The sequence below is a fragment of the Schistocerca serialis genome, chromosome 8 (assembly GCF_023864345.2).
Source record: "Schistocerca serialis cubense isolate TAMUIC-IGC-003099 chromosome 8, iqSchSeri2.2, whole genome shotgun sequence".
NCBI classification, from domain to species: domain Eukaryota; kingdom Metazoa; phylum Arthropoda; class Insecta; order Orthoptera; family Acrididae; genus Schistocerca; species Schistocerca serialis.
The window spans coordinates 268,511,870-268,532,125 of record NC_064645.1 but is presented as its reverse complement, the minus strand read 5'-3'; the positions used below and the strand labels follow the sequence as shown (position 1 = coordinate 268,532,125).

At 43.0% G+C, this 20,256-nt stretch overlaps 1 non-coding gene across 1 annotated transcript; it reads left to right on the top strand.

Moving 5' to 3' along the window:
• The first annotated feature begins 840 nt into the window (after nt 1-840).
• Trnas-cga (transfer RNA serine (anticodon CGA)) lies at nt 841-917 on the top strand. The gene has a single exon. It is a non-coding gene; the product is annotated as a tRNA-Ser (tRNA).
• The last annotated feature ends 19,339 nt before the right edge of the window (nt 918-20,256 follow it).

Sequence of the window (20,256 nt, the reverse complement as noted above, 5' to 3'; positions counted from 1 at the left end):
GAGATTTTGAATTATTCATGGATAAAATAACAGGGAACGAAAAGTTATCTGCTACTTGCACAGAAACAAGAGTGCACTTATAAGATTCGAGGAACATGAAAGGGAGATGAAGGCTGAGAAGTGCGTGAGACAGAGTTGTATCTCTCTCAGATATTATTTAATGTATACATTATGGAAACAATGAAGGAAGCCAAGCAGAAATTTTAAAATGGAATTAAAGTTCAGTGAGAACAATGGAAAACTTTAAGGTTTACCGACAACTCTGTAATTCTGTCAGAAACAACAAATTACTTGGAAGTCCCTCTGAATGGAATGGATAGATCCTTAGGGACGTTATAAGATGAACCTCAACAAAAGTAGAATAAAGAAATGCAGACGAATTAAAATAGGTGATGCTGAGGGAATTAGATTAAGAAAAATCAGTAGGTGAGTTGCTATTTGGGCAGCAAAAAAACTGACAATGGTGAAGTAGAGAGGATATACATTCTGATTGGTATATAGCAAGAAAAGAATTTCTCAAAACGAGAAATTTGTTAATATCAAATAGAACTTTAAGTCAGAATGAGATTTTCACTCTGCAGCGGAGTGTGCGCTGATATGAAACTTCCTGGCAGGTTAAAACTGTGTGTCGGTCTGAGGCTCGAACTCGGGACATTTGCCTTCCGCGGAGAGGTACTCTACCAACTGAGCTACCCAAGCACGACTCACGGCCCGTCCTCACAGCTGTACTTCTGCCAGTATCTCGTCTCCTACCTTCCAAACTTTACAGAAGCTCTCCTGCGAGGAGAGCTTCTGTAAAGTTTGGAAGGTAGGAGACTAGATAATGGCAGGGCGTGAGTCGTGCTTGGGTAGCTCAGATGGTAGAGCACTTGCCCTCGAAAGGCAAAGGTCCCGAGTTCGAGTCTCGGACAGGCACACAGTTTTCATCTGCCAGGAAGTTTCTGAACTTTAAGTGTTAGGAAGTCCTTCGTAAAGATATTTATTTGATTTGTTTGGAGTGTAACTTTGTAATGGGAGTGAAGCTTGGGTTATAAACAGTTCAGATAAAAAGAGAATAAACTACCGATTTTTTTTTTTTTTTTTTTTTTTTTAAGGCGGATTGGTTTGCTTACCTCAACGATACAGGTTGCCGTACCGCATGTGCTGCCACAACGGAGGTGTATCTATTGAGAGTTCAGACAAACGTGTGGTTCCTGAAGAGGGGTGGCAGCCTCATCAATAATTCCAGAGGCAACAGTCTGGATGAGTGACAGATCTGGCATTGTATCAGCAACCAACATAGCCTTGCTATGCTGGTACTCTAAATGGCTGAAAGCAAGAGGAATCTACAGCCGTTACTATATATCGTTTAATAATGATGTAATTCTCTTGGGTAAACTATTCCGGAGGTAAAACAGTTTCACAGTCCCCCTTTAGGTTTCCTGGAGGGGCTGCTGAGGAGGATTTTGTCGCCAGAAAGAACAAAACTGGCATATTACGGATCGGATCGAGTAATGTTAGATTATTTAATTTCGTAGGTAGGTTGGAAAATTTAACAAGGGAGCAGATAAGTTGATATTAGATTTAGATGCGATTACTGAAGTTCGGTGGGAGGGTGAACAGGTCTGCTGGTAGTGTGGGTACAGGGTTACAAACAGAAAATGAAATAGGGGTAATGCAGGAGTAGGTCTAATAATGAATAAGAAAATAGGAATGCGAGTAAAGAATTACGAGAAACATAGTGAAAGAATTATCATAGCCAAGATAGAAACAAAGACATCAGCCACCATAGTGGTACAAGATAATATGCCAACTAGCTCCGGGATGATGAAGAGATTGAAAAAATTTATGATGAGATAAAAATAAATTATTCAAGTAGTTGAGGGACAGACAAATTTAATTTTGATGGGTGACTGGACAAGTAAAGAAAGACCAGGAAAGATAGGAGACTATGGACTGTGGAAAAGGAGTGCAAGAGGGAACCGCCTGGCAGAATTTTACGAAGAAATCGCTTACATTTTATTTAAGAATCATTAAAGAAGGTTACACACATGTAAGAGACCTGGAAGCAATGGAAGGTTTCAAATTGATTCTGTAATTGTAAGATACAGATTTCGGAACCAGATTTTAAACTTTAAGGCATTGCCAGGGGCATAAGTTGACTCTAACTGAAGAATTTTCAAGATGGTAAATTAAGTAGATGGAAACGTAGATAGTGGAAAGAACCAGTGGTTGCTGAGAATTTCAGAGTGAGCGATAGGTAACGATTGCCCGAAAAATGGGAAAGGAATGCAGAGAAGAAGAATAGGTAGCTCTGAGAGATAAAATTGTGAAGACAACAGAGTATCAAATAGATAAAAGGCAAGACTTAGTATTCCTTGGATACCAGTGGAGACACTGAATTTACGAGAGGCATTCAATAAGTAATGCAACGCATTTTTCTCCGAAAGCAGGTTGATTTTATTCAGGATTCCAATACATCATATTTGTTGTGTCTAGACAAGACAGCCTAGACACAATGAGAGGAAGCCGAAAGGCACGCGCTACGCTCACGCAGATGGGCGTGAGGTCTGAAACAGGATACGTAATGAATGCTATAAAGAAAAGTACGTAGCTTCTGGAATACTTAACTTTAATCCATCCTTTTGGTACATCTGGAGCTTGTGGCGATACAAGTGAGACTCTTTAGATACATGCAATGTTACTAATGGCGCCTTGCTAGGTCGTAGCCATTGACTTAGCTGAAGGCTATTCTAACTATCTGCTCGGCAAATGAGCGATGCTTCGTCAATGTAGTCGCTAGCTACGTCGTCCGTACAACTGGGGCGAGTGCTAGTCCGTATCTCGAGAGCTGCCTTGTGGTGGCGCTCGGTCTGCGATCACACAGCGGCGACACGCGGGTCCGACATGTACTAATGGACCGCGGCCGATTTAAAACTACCACCTAGCAAGTGTGGTGTCTGGCGGTGACACCACAATATTATTCACACTCGTTTGGCTACAAAACCCTGTTTTTTTCGATACAATCTCCGATCAATACGAAGGCCTTTAACCACCTTACTGGCAGGGACTGTATGCTTTTTTTTCAATCGATACTGGTGGAGAAAGAAATGCTTTCATTACTTATTGAATGCCCTTCGTAACTGACGGAAGGTGAACATATAAAAATGCAGCAATGGGGACTAGCGAAAGGGACACAAAGGTCTAAAAAATTAGGTTGACAGAAAGTGCAAAAGGACTTGGCTAGAACACAAATGTAAGCCTCTAAAAGCATTTAGAGCTAGGGGAAAGACGTCTACCGCTACAGGGAAATTAGAAGAGGCATTTAGAGAAAAGAGAAGCAACTGTGTGAATATAAAGATCTTGTTTCACAAGCTGCGACATCGTCGCGAAAAAACAGTGACCCGTATATGTAATAAGTTTCCTTTAATTTACGTCTATGGTCACAAACTGTTTAATAACAGATTAACCGGTTTCGGCCTTTAATGACCATCATCAGATCTGCAGCAAATGGGAAAAACATAAATACACTCGCAAACTGTATACAGCTTAAGAACAATACAATGTATTGTTCGAAAATGGTTCAAATGGCTCTGAGCACTATGCGACTTAACTTCTGAGGTTATCAGTCGCCTAGAACTTAGAACTAATTAAACCTAACTAACCTAGGACATCACACACATCCATGCCCGAGGCAGGATTCGAACCTGCGACCGTAGCGGTCGCTCGGCTCCAGACTGGAGCGCCTAGAACCGCACGGCCACTCCGGCCGGCCGATGTATTGTTCTTAAGCTGTATACAGTTTGCTGCAGATCTGATGTTGGTCATTAAAGACCGAAACCGGTAATCTGTTATCAAACAGTTTGTGACCATAGACGTAAATTAAAGGAAACTTATAAAGGTCTTGGATGGAAAACCAGTAATACGCAAAGAAGGGATAGGTGGAAGATGGAAGGAATTTGTACAGGGGATGTACGAGTGAAATGCACTTGAATGCAGTGTTACATAAAGGGAAGACGAGGTATATGAAGATAAGATGGGAGATTTGATACTGCGAGAAGTATTTGATAGACCCCATCCAAAGCAAGACCACTTAGTTCAAAACAAAATTCGTGGAGCAGACGTCTTTCACTCAGATGTTCTTGGGAGAGCCAGCCATGACAAAACTATTCCACCAGCTGTGCAACGTATATGAGACAGGTGAATACCCTCAGACTTTAAGAAGAATGAAATAATTACAGTTCGAAAGAAAGCAGCTCCTGACAGGTGTGAATATTACATATTTTATTTGTATAATAAATAATGGTTGCAAAACACTGACACGAACTACACTGATGGAAAAAGTCACAGCACCAAGAAGGAGTTGTGCGACATAAACAAAAGTTGGTAGGCGAGTTTCTACATCTGAAAGATGAAGTCTGTTCAAGTTTCTCGCCTTACGCATAAAAGCGGCGCTAGTAGTTCCACTATGAGGATGCAAATCAGGTTTTCTTTCGAATGCACGCTGATTGGACGTGGTGAGCTGATGTTAGTCAAGAATGCCCTTAAGGCGGCAAAGACACCATTACAAACACTTTACTGATCGAAGTAGTGTAAAAGAGCTAAGAGAAGCTGCATGTTCCTTCTGCGATACTGCAAAAACACTTGGCAGGAATGTAGCCACTGCGCATGACTGCTGGCAGCGCTAGTCACGATTATGTACGGTGGCGAGAAGCCTAAGCTCCGGACGGTCACGTGACACTACCGAGAGGAAGACAATCGTGTTCGGTGTATGGCTCTGGCGCGTTGCACTGCATCTGCAGCAGCAATTGGAACAGCACTTGGCACCACAGTGATACAACGAACTGTTATCAACCTCTTCTCTCACCTCGTGGTCGGAACTGAATCGCTTTCCGGCCAAATGTTCTTTTAACCTAGGGAACAGGTGATAGTCACTGGGCGCCAAGTCAGGACTACAGGGTGGGTGGGTGATTATGTTCCACTGAAACTGTTGCAGCTACGAGCTGGACGCCCTTTAACTTGCACTCCACTGAACCCAAACCTCGGCCATTTGCGACTTTAGTGGTGTCAAGCGAGAGCTCATCGGAGGGCGCGGTGGAGATCTGTTGTGTTTCCTGATGAACACTGATGCTGCCTCGGTGACAGTGATGGCGATGTGTTGGTTAGAAAGAGGCCAGTTGAGGGCTGCAATCAATCTTTCTACGCGCTAGACACACTGGGCCTACACCTGGAGCTATGGTCAGGGTGCAATTTCGTATGACATCAATAGCATTCTCGTGGTTATCCCACGCACCCTGACTGCAAATTTGTACATCAGTCTGGTGATTCGACCTGTTATATTGCTATTCCTGAATTACAGTCAAGAACAACGGCCGAGATGAGAAACATAGAAGTAGATATCCTCGGAGTATCGAAGCAGCTTAAATCACTTAATGAAGGCAAGGCCTCCAGTCCAGACTGTATACCAGTCAGGTATGCTGATAAAATAGCTCCATATTTAGCAATTATATACAACCACTCGCTCACAGAAAGGTCCGTACCTAAAGACTCGAAAATTGCTCAAGTCACACCAATACCCAAAAAGGGAATTAGAAGTAATCCACTGAATTACAGACCTGTATCACTAACGTCGCTTTGCAGTAGGGTTTTGGAACATATACTGTATTCGAACATTATGAAGTACCTCGAAGAAAACGATTTATTGACACATACTCAGCACAGCTTTAGAAAATATCGTTCTTGTGAAACACAACTGGCTCTTTATAGTTATGAAGTAATAAGTGCGATCGACAGGGGATGTCAAATTGATTCCATATCTTTAGATTTCCGGAAGGCTTTCGACACCGTTCCTCACAAGCGTCTTGTAACCAAACTGCATTCCTACGGAATATCGCTTCAGTTGTGCGACTGGATTCGTGATTTCATGTCAGAAAGGTCACAGTTCGTAGTAATAGACGGCAATTCATCGAGTACAACAGAAGTAATAGCCGGCGTTCCCCAAGGAAGTGTTATAGGCCCTCTACTGTTCTTGATCTATATTAACGACATAGGAGACAATCTTAGTAGCCGTCTTAGATTGTTTGCATATGATGCTGTCATTTACCGTCTTGTAAAGTCATCAGATGATCAAAACGACTTGCAAAAAGATTTAGATAAGATATCTGTATGGTGCGAAAAGTGGCAGTTGACTCTGAATCAGGAAAAGTGTGAAGTTATTCACATGAGTACTAAAATAAATCTTTCTCTGCCTCGTGATGACTGGGTGTTGTTTGCTGTCCTTAGGTTAGTTAGGTTTAAGTAGTTCTAAGTTCTAGGGGACTGATGACCATAGTGCTCAGAGCCATTTGAACCACTTGAACTAAAATAAATCAGCTAAATTTCGATTACGCAATAAGTCACACAAATCTGAACGCTGTAAATTCAACTAAATACTTAGTGATTACAACCTAAATTGAAACGATTACATAGATAATATTGTGGGTAGAGCAAACCAAAGACTGCGATTCATTGGCAGAACACTTAGAAGGTGCAACAGGTCTACTAAAGAGACTGCTTGCACCACATTTGTCCGCCCTATTCTGGAGTATTGCTGTGCTGTGTGGGATCCGCATCAGGTGGGACTCACGGATGACATTGAAAAAGTACAAAGAAGGGCAGCTCGTTTTGTATTATCGCGAAATAGGGGAGATAGTGTCATAGACATGATACGTGAATTGGAGTGGCAATCATTAAAACAAAGGCGTTTTTCGTTGCGACGGGATCTTCTCATGAAATTTCAATCACCAGTTTTATCCTCCGATTGCGAAAACATTCTGTTGCCACCCACCTACATAGGGAGAAATGATCATCACGATAAAATAAGAGAAATCAGGGCTCGCACAGAAGAACTGCTTGTTTTTCCCGCGTGCCGTTCGAGTGTGGAACGGTAGAGACAGCTTGAAGGTCGTTCATTGAACCCTCTGCCAGGAACTTTATTGTGTATAGCAGAGCAATCACTTAGCTGTAGATGTAGAGCGTTCCAGTGGGTGTTCCCCAACAGGATAATGCTCGCCCACATACCGTTGTTCTAACCTATCATGCTCTACACATTGTCGACATGTCGTCTTGGTCTGCTCGATCACCAGATCTTTCTCCAATCGAGCACATGTGGGACACTATCGGAGGGTAACTCCAGCATCACCCGCAATCAGCAGTAGCCGACCCTGTTTTGACTGACCAAGTACAACAGGCATGGAATCCCATAAACTGACATCCGGCCAGTGTATAACACAATTCATTCACGTTTGCATGCTTGCATGAACCAGGATTCCACACTTGCAGTGGCTTATCTCACACTTACGTTAACTTGTGATCTTGCAATGTTAATCATTTAAATATGTTACATAGATCAATGTACTTCCGAAATTTAATTACTGTCCATTAGTTATTTCTTGGTGTTCCGACTTTTCCCGTCAATGTGTTTACAGAAGAATGGAAAAACTGATGGAAGCCGAACTCGGGCAAGATCAGTTTGGGTTCCAGAGAAACAGTGGAATGTAGGAGTAATACTGAACCTATAACTTATCGTAGAAGATAGTACAATGAAAGACCAACCTACGTTTATACCTTTTATAGACTTACAGAAAGCTTTTGACAATGTTGACTGGAATATGCTCCTCGAAATTCTGAAGGTAGCAGAGTTAATACACAGGAAGTGAAACATGTTCAAATGGTTCAAATGGCTCTGAGCACTATGGGACTTAACATCTCATCTGTGGTCATCAATCCCCTAGAACTTAGAACTGCTTAAACCTAACTAACCTAAGGACATCACCACATCCATGCCCGAGGCAGGATTCTAACCTGCGGCCGTAGCGGTCACGCGGTTCCGGACTGAGCGCCTAGAACCGCTCGGCCATCGCGGCCGGCAAACGTATGTAATAGAAACCAGACAAGAGCTACAAAAGACGAAAGGGTATGAAAGGGAAGCAGTGGTGAAGTAGGGAGTGAGAATATTTGGGCTGTAGCTTATCCCCGGTGTTATTCAATCTGTACATTGAGCTAGCAGCAAAGTAACCCAAAGAAAAGTTGGGGAACGAAGTAAAGTTTAGAAAGAAGAAATAAAAACTTTGAGGATTTCCGATGACATTGTAATTCTGTCAGGGACCGCAAGGGATTTGAAAGAGCAGTTGAATGGAACGGACAGTGTCTTGAAAGGAGGATGCAAGAGAAATATCAACAATATAAAGGAATGTAGTCGAATTAATTCAGGTGATGATGAGGGAATTAGATTGCGAAACGAGACATTTGAAGTAGTTGCTATTTGGACAGCAAAATAATTATAGAAAAAGTAGAGACCATATAAAATGTGGACCAGCAATGGCAAGAAAATCGTTTCGGAAGGAGAGAAATGTGTTATGGAATATAATTTACGTGTTAGAAAATTGTTTCCCAAGCCATTTTCTGGAGATTAGCAATGTATGGAAGTGAAACAGGGACGATAAACAGTTTAGACAAGAAGAAAACAGAAGCTTTTGAAATGTGGTGGTACCGCCGTGTCATCCTCAGCCTTTAGGCGTCACTGGATGCGGATATGGAGAGGCATGCGATCAGCACACTGCACAGCCAGTCGTCGTCAGCTTACGAAACCCAAGCCTCTACCTTTCGATTGAGTAGCTCTCAAGTTGCCTCACAGGGGCTGACTGCACCCCGCTTACCAACAGTGCTCGACAGACCCGGACGGTCACACCCACACATCCAAGCCCGACAGCGCTTAACTTCGGTGATCTGACGGGAACCTGTGATACCACTGCGGAAAGGCCTTTGGCCTTGGTGCTACAGAGGAATGCTGAAAATTGGATGGGTAGATCACATAGCTATTGAAAAGGTACTGAATCGAATTGACGAAAATAAAATTTAAGGCGCATGTTCACGAAACAAGGTTTCGTTTAACAGGACACATCCTGAACCATCAAGAAATCGTGTTTTGCTCATGGAGGGCTGTGCGGCTGGAAAATTATAACAGAAGAGCAAGACTTAACTACAGTATGGAGGCTGAAAGGGAAGTAGGCTGCAGTAGTCATGCAGAGGTGAAGAGGCTTGCACAGGATGGACTAGCAAGAAAGGCTGCATCAATTTACTCGTTTGACTGATGAGCTGAACACACTTTTAAAGAAAATGGCGTCCAATCTTTATGCTGCGAGCGTAGTTTATTCTCATGTAGATACTTATTTTGTAACATACAGTGGATTGTAATAATTAAGATAATAACATATTCTGTTCGCCCAGAACGCTATTGCAGTTCACTATACCTACAACTACTGTTTGAAGCAATTACCGGTGTCTCTAACCTCATTCTCACGAGTGACTGAACGTTGTTACCGTACGTCACTGCAGCTGTATCTTTCTCCATCTGCTACCAAGACCACTGCCAGGTTTTGTTCGCAACTGCGCAGCGTATTTCCACTTCACCCGTGGGTTGCGCCATGCCGTTTTGACTCCTAGCGCAAGCTATTTATGTTATCTTTTCGAGGCGATAATTTAACCTTTCAGACGGCTACTTATACTGTCTGTTTCAGTATAGGGAGTCCATGAAGTCTCCCTAACGTTTCAAACAGGCATAACTTGGAATCAATTGGGGGATAGAGGGTCGTGGTTCGCTGTAAAAGTGTAACGGTTACCATACTTTTTTCCTTTGCCCTTAGTTGCAGATTTGATTCGGAGTATACCAAAATGGCGACAGACCAGGAGACAGTGCAATGTGTTATCTGGCATACAGAACACAAATGTGTCACAACAGTACTGCGGAATTAACGACACCAGTGTGAATGGGTAGTACAAGCAAAAATAAGCGTAACGGGGTAGTTGAAATACCTTAAAGAGACAGTTAGTGTCAAAGACCTTCCACAGGTTCGACTTCACCGTGTCTGAAGAACGTGTTAGCAGAATGATCTCCATTTCATCGCAGTCCACAGAAGTCAATTAGTCACACATAACGCGAATTACAAGAAGCAAAATCAACAAATCCCACACAAGCGGTTGCACATTTTTTGAGTACAAAGTGCAAATGTTCCAAGCATTCCAGCCAAATGACTGCCGGCCGAAGTGGGCGAGCGGTTCTAGGCGCTACAGTCTGGAACCGCACAACCGCTACGGTCGCAGGTTCGAATCCTGCCTCGGGCATGGATGTGTGTGATGTCCTTAGGTTAGTTAGGTTTAAGTAGTTCTAAGTTCTATGGGTCTGATGACCTCAGAAGTTAAGTCCCATAGTGGTCAGAGCCATTTTAACCAAATGATTGTCCTACGCTGTACGCATTTGCATGTCCCGTGCAGGCCTCCATCGATGCTGACAGTGACTGAATAAGCGCTTGGTTTCAGATGAAGAAACCTTCCACATTTCTCGAGATGTGAATCGCCTCAACATTATTAACTGGAGCTCACAAAACGCACACAACGCACGTGAACAGATCCGTGATTCCACAAACCTTACCTTTTGGGGTGACGTAATGCACGATGGGATGATTGGCCCAGGTTTTCTTTGCAGAGAAGGTTATAAAGAGCAAGTGTCTATCTGGACATGATCGAACGGTTCCTGCTATCACAGATCGGACAGCTCCGGCATGATGGTGCACCCCCACAGAAGAGTCCGAATGTACGGGATGTACGAATGACACTTTTCCTGTGACGTTGGAAGTTCTCTTTAAATAATAAAAATAATAAAAATACTCTCTAAATAAATAAAAAATATGAGTGGCGTACTGCTTCTGATTGTAAACTATGAGCTGTAATAATAAATGAACCGTCGCACAGTGAACTCAAAGCTGCATTTTAATAATAATTAATAGTCGTAATGAAAAGGAAAGCATTTCATACTGTAAATGTTATCAATGTGACTGCTAGAATTTTGAACAGTATAAACTGCCTGAATAATGTACTTCGACATAAAACCCACAATAATTACCTTTGCAAAACCGATCACAAAAACTGTCTCTGAATGACATAAGTTGGCCCTGATTTAATAAACAAAAAAAAATCAAAATAATAGTCCTCACCTCAATGCTGACCAAATCTGGATAACGCGTTGTGGTACTGCTCTGTCTTGTGCGTCTCTAAGCTGAAGCTGCAAATTACTGTATCTACACAGAGATACTTGAGTTGTGCAATTAATTCTCTGTTAGCTGAAAATCGAAGTATTTTCCGAACACGCTCGGTTCCATGATCAATTAAAAAATAGTAAGAGAAAGGTTGGCAAAAAATAAAATATGCGCATAAATGACAACAATAAGTTTTTTGTGTACTGGGAAAAAGTGCTCAAGGCTGATTTTAAATTTAATGAACTTCTTAATATCCAAACAATATACTTACCTATCTCTCAAATCTAGCAACTCTCAGTGCAATAACGAAGTTACTCCAATGATGCAGCAATAGTGAAAAAAAGTAACATCATTATAATATTTACTCAGACATTTCATTAGACTTCCTCCTTCACAAATCAGTTTCCGTTACAATCTTGATGTAATCATGTGTATAACCACATTGATAAACTGAGACTTTACATTTGAAACGTAACATTGCCTTTGCTTCCTCACTCTAACACAGCTTAACATCATCTGCCTCACTGCGTCCTCGCGCATATAAGAGATACTAACCTAACTTCAGCGATACAGCTTTATAACATCGCTGCTGCCTCACAACCGATTCTGATACCAAAATTATACATGACACCTATCTAGGTGGTTGGGTGGTTATTTTCATGTCGCATGGCCCCAAACTCTACGTCAAGAATCGCGTGTATACAGCACCAATCCATAGCGTTGCTACACTTCATAACTACACTACTGGCCATGAAAATTGCTACACCACGAAGATGGCGTGCTACAGATGCGAAATTTAACCGACAGGAAGAAGATGCTGTGATATGCAAATGATTAGCTTTTCAGAGCATTCGCACGAGGTTGGCGCCGGTGGCGACACCTACAACGTACTGACATGAGGAAAGTTTCCAACCGATTTCTCATACACAAACAGCAGTTGACCGGCGTTGCCTGGTGAAAAGTTGTTGTGATGCCTCGTGGAAGGAGAAGAAATGCGTAACATCACGTTTCCGACTTTGATAAAGGTCGGATTGTAGCCCATAACGATTGCGGTTTATCGTATCGCGACATTGCTGCTCGCGTTGGTCGAGATCCAATAACTGTTAGCAGAATATGGAATCGGTGGGTTCAGAAGGGTAATACGGAACGCCGTGCTGGATCCCAACGGCCTCGTATAACTAGCAGTCGAGATGACAGGCATCTTATCCGAATGGCTGTAACGGATCGTACAGCCAAGTCTCGATCCCTGAGTCAACAGATGGGGACATTTGCAAGACAACAACCATCTGCACGAACACTTCGACGACGTTTGCAGCAGCATGGACTATCAGCTCGGAGACCATGGCTGCGGTTGCCCTTGACGCTGCATCACAGACAGGAGCGCCTGCGATGGTGTACTCAACGACGAACCTGGGTGCACGAATGGCAAAACGTCATTTTTCCGCATGAATCCAGATTCTGTTTACAGCATCATGATGGTCGCATCCGTGTTTGGCGACATCGCGGTGAACGCACATTGGAAGCGTATATTCGTCATCGCCATACTGGCGTATCACCCGGCGTGATGGTATGGGGTGCCATTGGTTGCACGTCTCGGTCACCTCTTGTTCGCATTGACGGCACTTTGAACAGTGGACGTTACATGTCAGATGTGTTACGACCCTTGGCTCTATCCTTCATTCGATCCCTGCGAAACCCTACATTTCAGCAGGATAATGCACGACCGTATGTTGCAGGTCCTTACGGGCCTTTCTGGACACAGAAAATGTTCGACTGCTGTCCTGGCCAGCACATTCTCCAGATGTCTCACTAACTGAAAAAGTCTGTTCAATGGTGGCCGAGCAACTAGCTCGTCACAATACGCCAGTCACTACTCTCGATGAACTGTGGTATCGTGTTGAAGCTGCATGGGCAGCTGTACCTGTACACGCCATCCAAGCTCTGTTTGACTCAATGCCCAGGCGTATCAAGGCCGTTATTACGGCGAGAGGTAGTTGTTCTGGGTACTGATTTCTCAGGATCTATTCATCCAAATTGCGTGAAAATGTAATCACATGTCAGTTCTAGTATAATATATTTGTCCAATGAATACCCATTTATCATCTGCATTATTTCTTGGTGTAGCAATTTTAATGGCCAATAGTGTGTCAGAAATCGAATATCGCTTTGATATTCTACGAACGCTGAGTGGGTCACCCATTGAAATTCTGGCATAACAGGAAAACTTTGGCAGCTGCTCAAATTTTTCCAGCAGACTGCGATGCTCTACCTCTACTACACTGTCCAGTCTCATTAATGTGACCACCTGGCGAAAGCCTCAATCAACCACATTTTGTAGCATGGACCGCTCCCACAAAGGCAGAAAGAGAGACAGTGATGTTCTGGAAGGTACCGACGGGGATGTGGAGGGATGTTAACTCCAGCGCCCTGGCCCGCTGCGCTAGGTTTCTCGGTTGAGGATCCAAAGCGCGTATAGCCCGATCGAGTTGATCCGACATATTCTTGACTGCGAGTAAATCCGGTGAGTCTGGTTGCTAGGGGAGTACGGTAAAGTCATCCTTGTGCTTTTCGAGCTGTGTGACACGTTGCATTGTCCTACTGATAAATTCCACTGTGCCAAGGAAAAAGAAACTGCAGGTAGGGGTGGACATGGTCTCCAAGAATAGGTGCATACGTTTGCTATCCATTGCGCCTTCCAGAATGACGAAATCAACCAGGGAATTCTACGAAAACATTTCCCAGACCACAACGCCCTGTCCTGAATGTTCAAAAAATGGCTCTGAGCACTATGGGACTTAACTTCTGAGGTCATCAGTCCCATAGAACTGAGAACTACTTAAACCTAACTAACTTAAGGACATCCCACACATCCGTGCCCGAGTCAGGATTCGAACCTGTGGGCGTAGCGGTCGCGCGGTTCCAGACTGTAGCGCCTAGAACCGCTCGGCCACCCCGGCCGGCTGGCTTGAAGGCTTTCGACGACTGTTGCGTGGTGTTTGCTTTCAGACGTTTAACATCGTACGCGCCAACTTCCCCAATGGAGCGGAAAACTAAGTTCGTCTGAAAAGACCACCTGTCACCATTCAGTGGACATCCAGTCGCAGTATTGGTGTACAAATTCCAGCCTTAATCGTCGATGAATGGCATTTAGCATAGATGTATGAACCAGGCGCCCACTGAGGAGTCCCATATGAAGTAACGTTCGCTGAACGGGCGTCGAGGGTATACTGTTGGTATCCCCCTGACTCATTTGGGCGGTCGGTTGCTCAGCAGATGCACTTCTATTCTCTCTTACACATGTCAGCAGCCGTCATTTACGTTTGTCTCCTATGGCTCCGTGTGCACCAGTTGCTTCGGCGTCAGTTTCGGATGGCGCCATTTTCCTGTGCACGGTACGTTAACAACGGCGGCACGCTAACAGTTTACGAACTTGGCCGTTTCGGAAATACTTCCACCCTTTGTCCGAAAGCCGATAATCGTGCCCTTTTGGACGTCACATAAATCGCTCCGTTTCCGCATTCCGACAACGACTGCGTTGCCTCCCGACGTACCTCCACTGCCAGTGCTGCAACCTCCCGTCTGTGAGTGGTTATTTCAAATTGTTGAACATAGGCCGAGGTCACATTAATGCTACTGAACCGTGTAGTTTCCAAGTTTTGATGTTTTTGAAATGATGGAGAAACTTTATGGGAACCGAGCGAGGTGGCGCAGTGGTTAGACACTGGACTCGCATTCGGGAGGACGACGGTTCAATCCCGCGTCCGGCCATCCTGATTTAGGTTTTCCGTGATTTCCCTAAATCACTCCAGGCAAATGCCGGGATGGTTCCTCTGAAAGGGCACGGCCGACTTCCTTCCCCATCCTTCCCTAATCCGATGAGACCGATGACCACGCTGTCTGGTCTACTTCCCCAAACCAACCAACCAACCAACCAACCAAACTTTATGGACACCCTTTATATTAATATACAGGGTGTCCCAAAAAGAATGACTCGATTTTAAATAGAATTATTTATTAGGAAGAAGGGATTATCACTAACAAATTGCATACTAAATTACTCAGAAAAGTCAGAAGTTTATAAAAATCCATCATGAATGTTCAGTATGTCCTCCATTGGCTGCACTAACGACATCCAACCGACAGCCGAATTCATCTCAAACTGAGCGTATGGTGTCTTCTGTCACTGAAGCTACAGCAGCTGATATTCTGGTTTTTAGTTCATCATTGTCACGAGGTAAGGAAGGAACGTAAACACGTTGTTTAACATATCCCCAAAGGGAGAAATCACATGGTGTTAAGTCAGGGTACCAAGGAGGCCAAGAGTGTAAAGTCTGGTCTCACGGTCCTGTACGCCCTATTCAACGTGGAGGCACGTTGGCATTGAGGAAACGGCGCACGTTGATGTGCTTTTCTGAAACTCTAGACCATGCCGATTACATCTAACGCTGTTTCAGTTACCTAGTGACATTTGCCTCAAGATAATTACAAGTTCAAATCGAGTCATTCTTTTTGGGACACCCTGTATACAACGATAAGAAGTCGTTTGTTCTATTGAATTAGTCTTCTTCATTCAATTTTACGTCATACTCTTCTTCGTTTAACTTCCGTTCTTAGACTACTGTCAGGTTGTTTTAGACTTCCATTACATTGAAGAAAAGCCTTTATCCGTTTGGGATCTCTACATCCGATGATTGGAGAATACGACAGGTAGTCACGCATCAAGTACAGTAATGAGACATGAAAGGAGGAGAGAAGCTACTGAACAGAGGCAGGGAGTAGACGGCTGAGCAGGCAGCCGGCGTGACGGAACTGGGGGCAACGAGCCTCTTACGCTGGTTAGCAGAGCCTGCACCCAGTGACACGCTCCGTTGCCGCTGTCAACCGGAAGCTGCCGCGGCGCTATGTAGGTAGGCCTGCTGGACGCACGCGATCAACTCCCATTAGCCCACAGGTTACCTGCGAGCCTCAGGAGAAACTGCATCCGACATCGTTACTGGCACCGAAGGTCTGGAGTGTGACGTTTCCACAAGTACAATATGTCATAAATTCTCACGCCCTCTCGCAGTATTGTTCCTTGTAATTAACGTTAATTAGTTCTATCCCTTAACGTCCCAGGTGCAGTCTCACAGACCGCTAGCGTTTATTGTTACTCTGTTACTAATGCGTAATGGTAGGGTAGAAGATTACAGCGTTGTCCAGCTGTTCTGCCCGAAGCTGCCGTCGTTTCCTTTGTCAGTAACCACTCGAATGTGACACGGAGCTATACTATTACTGCTTCTTTCGTGTTAGCGGTCTCTGAGAAGTCTCTTGGGACTTTGCATTATGCATTCGGTACCCATGTCTTCGTCTACTGTTCATGCTTAAAGGCCCCTGACTTTGAGGATACTACATTAAAATCGTCTGAGGACAGTTTCGCAAGAGATGTTGAATCCGATACTGACAACTAAATTGAAAGTGAACATAGTGCATTATAGGAAGTGCGCGAAAGTGAAGACGAATTTATTTTGCCACCTGTGATTTCCGTGCATAAAACAAGTTACCGAAATGATGAAAACAGAAGTGTAGAGACTGAATCTTCAGCTACATGTTCTGCGAGGAATACACTACGTCGAAACAAACATCGCTGCTCGTAGAAACATTTTCTACCGATGGACTTTGGCATTATTTTTCCGCATGTGAATGCGTGTGCCCTTCACAATTCTTGGAAATACAATACTCAAGTGAAGCTCTTTAATTTTTGAAGAAGCTTGTAACCTCGTTGGTAACACCACAGATAAAATGCCAGTCAATAAGTACCATATATCCCCTGAACTTCGCGCATACTTCATCATGTTTTGGGTGTAGCAGAACCAAGAGTAGAAAGCGTTGTAGAACAATTAAAAAACGGAAAACATGCTCCACTTATGACCCAAAAAGGAAGAGAAAGATACTTTATGTTTGACATTGTTGGAAGAAGTCAATCCGAGTTGAAACTTCTACAAAAATTTTCAACGAGTGCAAAGAAAATCTCTGAGAAGTAAACTAAGCATCTAAAACTTACCAGTATAATTTTCATTTTTTTAATGTTTTGTGCAAGTTTTCCATGTTTTTATTATTACATGGGTAATAAAAATAAATACAGCAAAAGGTAAACTTTGGAGTGCAGGGTATTGGAGTTTTCACAGCATTAAGATTATCATGTAATATTATGTTCATTTTCTGTAGTTTTCTATTTAAATGCATCTTTTTCGTAAAAATAAGCTTTAAGATTTCTTTGAATACATATTATTTGTGTGGTATTACTGCAAGCTTTTACATAAAATCTGAACTGTTCCACTGAAACGGCTGAATGCAATTGTTATGGCTGTTTAATTATAGCGGTCACTCAGACCGCACCTGGGACAGTATGTGACCAAAAAGTGACAGTGAAGCTATGGTCTAGGATGCTACCACTCACTTTCATGAGTGTACGAGTAACTTGTTTGTGACACTACTGTCTGTAGTGATACACGAACGAAAGTGTCTCCACTTGTGAATTTTAAGTGAACACAGATTATAAGTCTCTCTCAATTAATATGTTCAATGAAATATTGTCAAATCCATATTTGTTGATTCTGTAACCGACGTGGTGAGTCTGATTGTTACCTCGACGATACGATAAACGCGTACGGGAAGTACGCTTTTCGTAATAATTTGCAAATACTTTCGTTGATGGACACTTATACAAAAGAAACAACTTTTATGGTAACGTTTTAACCATTTTCGGCAACACAAATCGTGGCGTTTGTAGGCCACATTTCCAACAATACTCTTCACGCTCACAACAAAAATTGCCACACAACTCACAATAATTCCCGACTCTCTAGTGGGATGCAACTGTCGTTGCTGATGAAGGCAGCCAAACTACAGTACTCAGTGTGTTAGTTTTTTTTTTCTGTGCCCAGCAATCTTCCTACAACCACATCACATAATTTACTACCTGACGTTTTCTGCACTGTCGTAACTGCACCACTAAGTTGTCTACGCCTGTCAGTATAGACTAAACATTTTGCACCCACGCGCACACACTACAACGCCTGACCTGCCCCCAGGGGAATATAAGCATTCATGGCTTGCTCTTGCCAAATGTATCTGAAGGTATTAACCACTGAATTAATTTTGATGAAAGTTGATATAAAGAAAACGTGAACCATGAGGAAGAACACAGATTATGTTACAAAGCTAAAAAAAAAATCGACCCCAAAGATGGTGAACTAGGCAATGGAATAACTTTTTGACGTCAGTGAACATAAGCCACGTTAAAAATTATTAAATTTGTTGAATAACGTATATGTTGTATACATGCATAGTCCTATCCATGTCACTCCACATGTACTGCTAGGCAGTGATGCTGTGCACAACTACGTGTGGGTCGGGGGTGGGGGCGGCGGACGCAAATCATTCCCTATGTTTACCCTAAAAGGCATAAATGTGACAGCTGATGACATTATTGCATGTACAATAGCTCACTTACTCACCACCACTTATCATAATAAACTACTGATATGCAAGTGCACCTGCAGGTAACAGCCAGTGATTAAATATACAGTATTAGTAAAAGAAAAAAGATTATAGAAACAACAAGGAAGGGAAGAAATATTTCTTTGGAGATTTGTACAGGATGTGTGACAACAGGCTGAATAAAATATGTTTCAGTAGCTCTGAGAAAATTAACAACAATCTAAATCCGAGAAGCTATAACAGTTGTAAAACATACAACATATCAACAGGAGAAGCAGCAAAAAGGGATATTTCAAGAAAAATTGTTAAATTTCCAATGCAATGATTCTAATGAATAACAGTAAAAGAACAGACGTTAAGTGGTCGGAGCAAAGGGAAAAGTGACGCAGCATAACACAGAAGATCGTTGGAGGCAAAAGAGTACAAGGGAGTTATTATCTGTGGCAGAGTGTGTGTATTGTTGACTAACATAACTAGCGAACCAAACCATTTTTTCAAAAACGTTTCTAAACCTGAAGTAATTTTTATTAATTTTATACTTTACTTTTATTTATTTATTTATTTTTTGAGTCGTCATTCCTCTGACATGTTTGATGCGGCCCACCACGAATTCCTCTCCTCTGCCAACCTTACTGTTTCTCATATATTCCTTTCCTCGCCGATTCTGCGAAGAACCTCTTCACTTCTTATCTTATCAGTCCACCCAGTTTTCAACATTCTTCTGTAGCACCACATTTCAAATGCTTCGATTCACTTCTTTTCCGGTTTTCTCATAGTCCATGTTTCACTACCACACAATGCTGTGCTGCAAATGTACATTCTCAGAATTTTCTTGCACAAATTAAGGCCTCTGTTTGATACTAGTAGACTTCTCATAGCCAGGAATGCACTTTTGCCAGTGCTTTTTATGTTCGATTTGCTCTGTCCGTCGTTTGTTCTTTTGCTACCTGGGTTGCACACCTCCTTAACTTCGTCTACTTCGTGATCCCCAATTCTGATGTTAAGATTCTCATTGTTCTCTACTACTTCTCATTACTTTCGTTTCTCTTCAATTTACCCTCAGTTCATAATGTACTCATTAGACTGGTCATTCCATTCAGCGTATCATGTAATTCTCGTTCACTTTCACTCAGGATGGCAATGTCGTATCATTGATATCCTTTCACATTGAATTTTAATTCTGCTCTTTAACCTTTCTTTTATTTCCATCATTGCTTCTTCGATATAGATTGAACAGTAAAAATGTCGTATGACTTGGGCCTCCCGTCGGGTAGACCGTTCACCGGGTGCAAACCTTTCGACTTGACGCCACTTCGGCGACTTGCGCGTCGATGGGGATGAAATGATGATGGTTAGGACAACACAACACCCAATCCCTGAGCGGAGAAAATCTCCGACCCAGCCGGGAATCGAATCCGGGCCCTTAGGATTGACAGTCTGTCGCGCTGACCACCATTTTTTTTTTTTTTTTTTCTGCGTTATTGATCGTTGTGTTTGGTCGTTGCGGACGTCACAAGACATCCTGTTCAAGTTCGGTGGTTGATCCTTCCACTCAGTTTTTTTATTAAGAGGCCAACCGGCTCTCTGACCGAACACGCTGAGCTACCGTGCCGGCTACTGGGGGCAGACAGATTGAACAGTTGGGGCGAAAAACTACATTCCTGTCTTGCGCCCTATTTAATCCGACCTTACCAAACTACAGAATGAAACACTGGTCACCATAAAA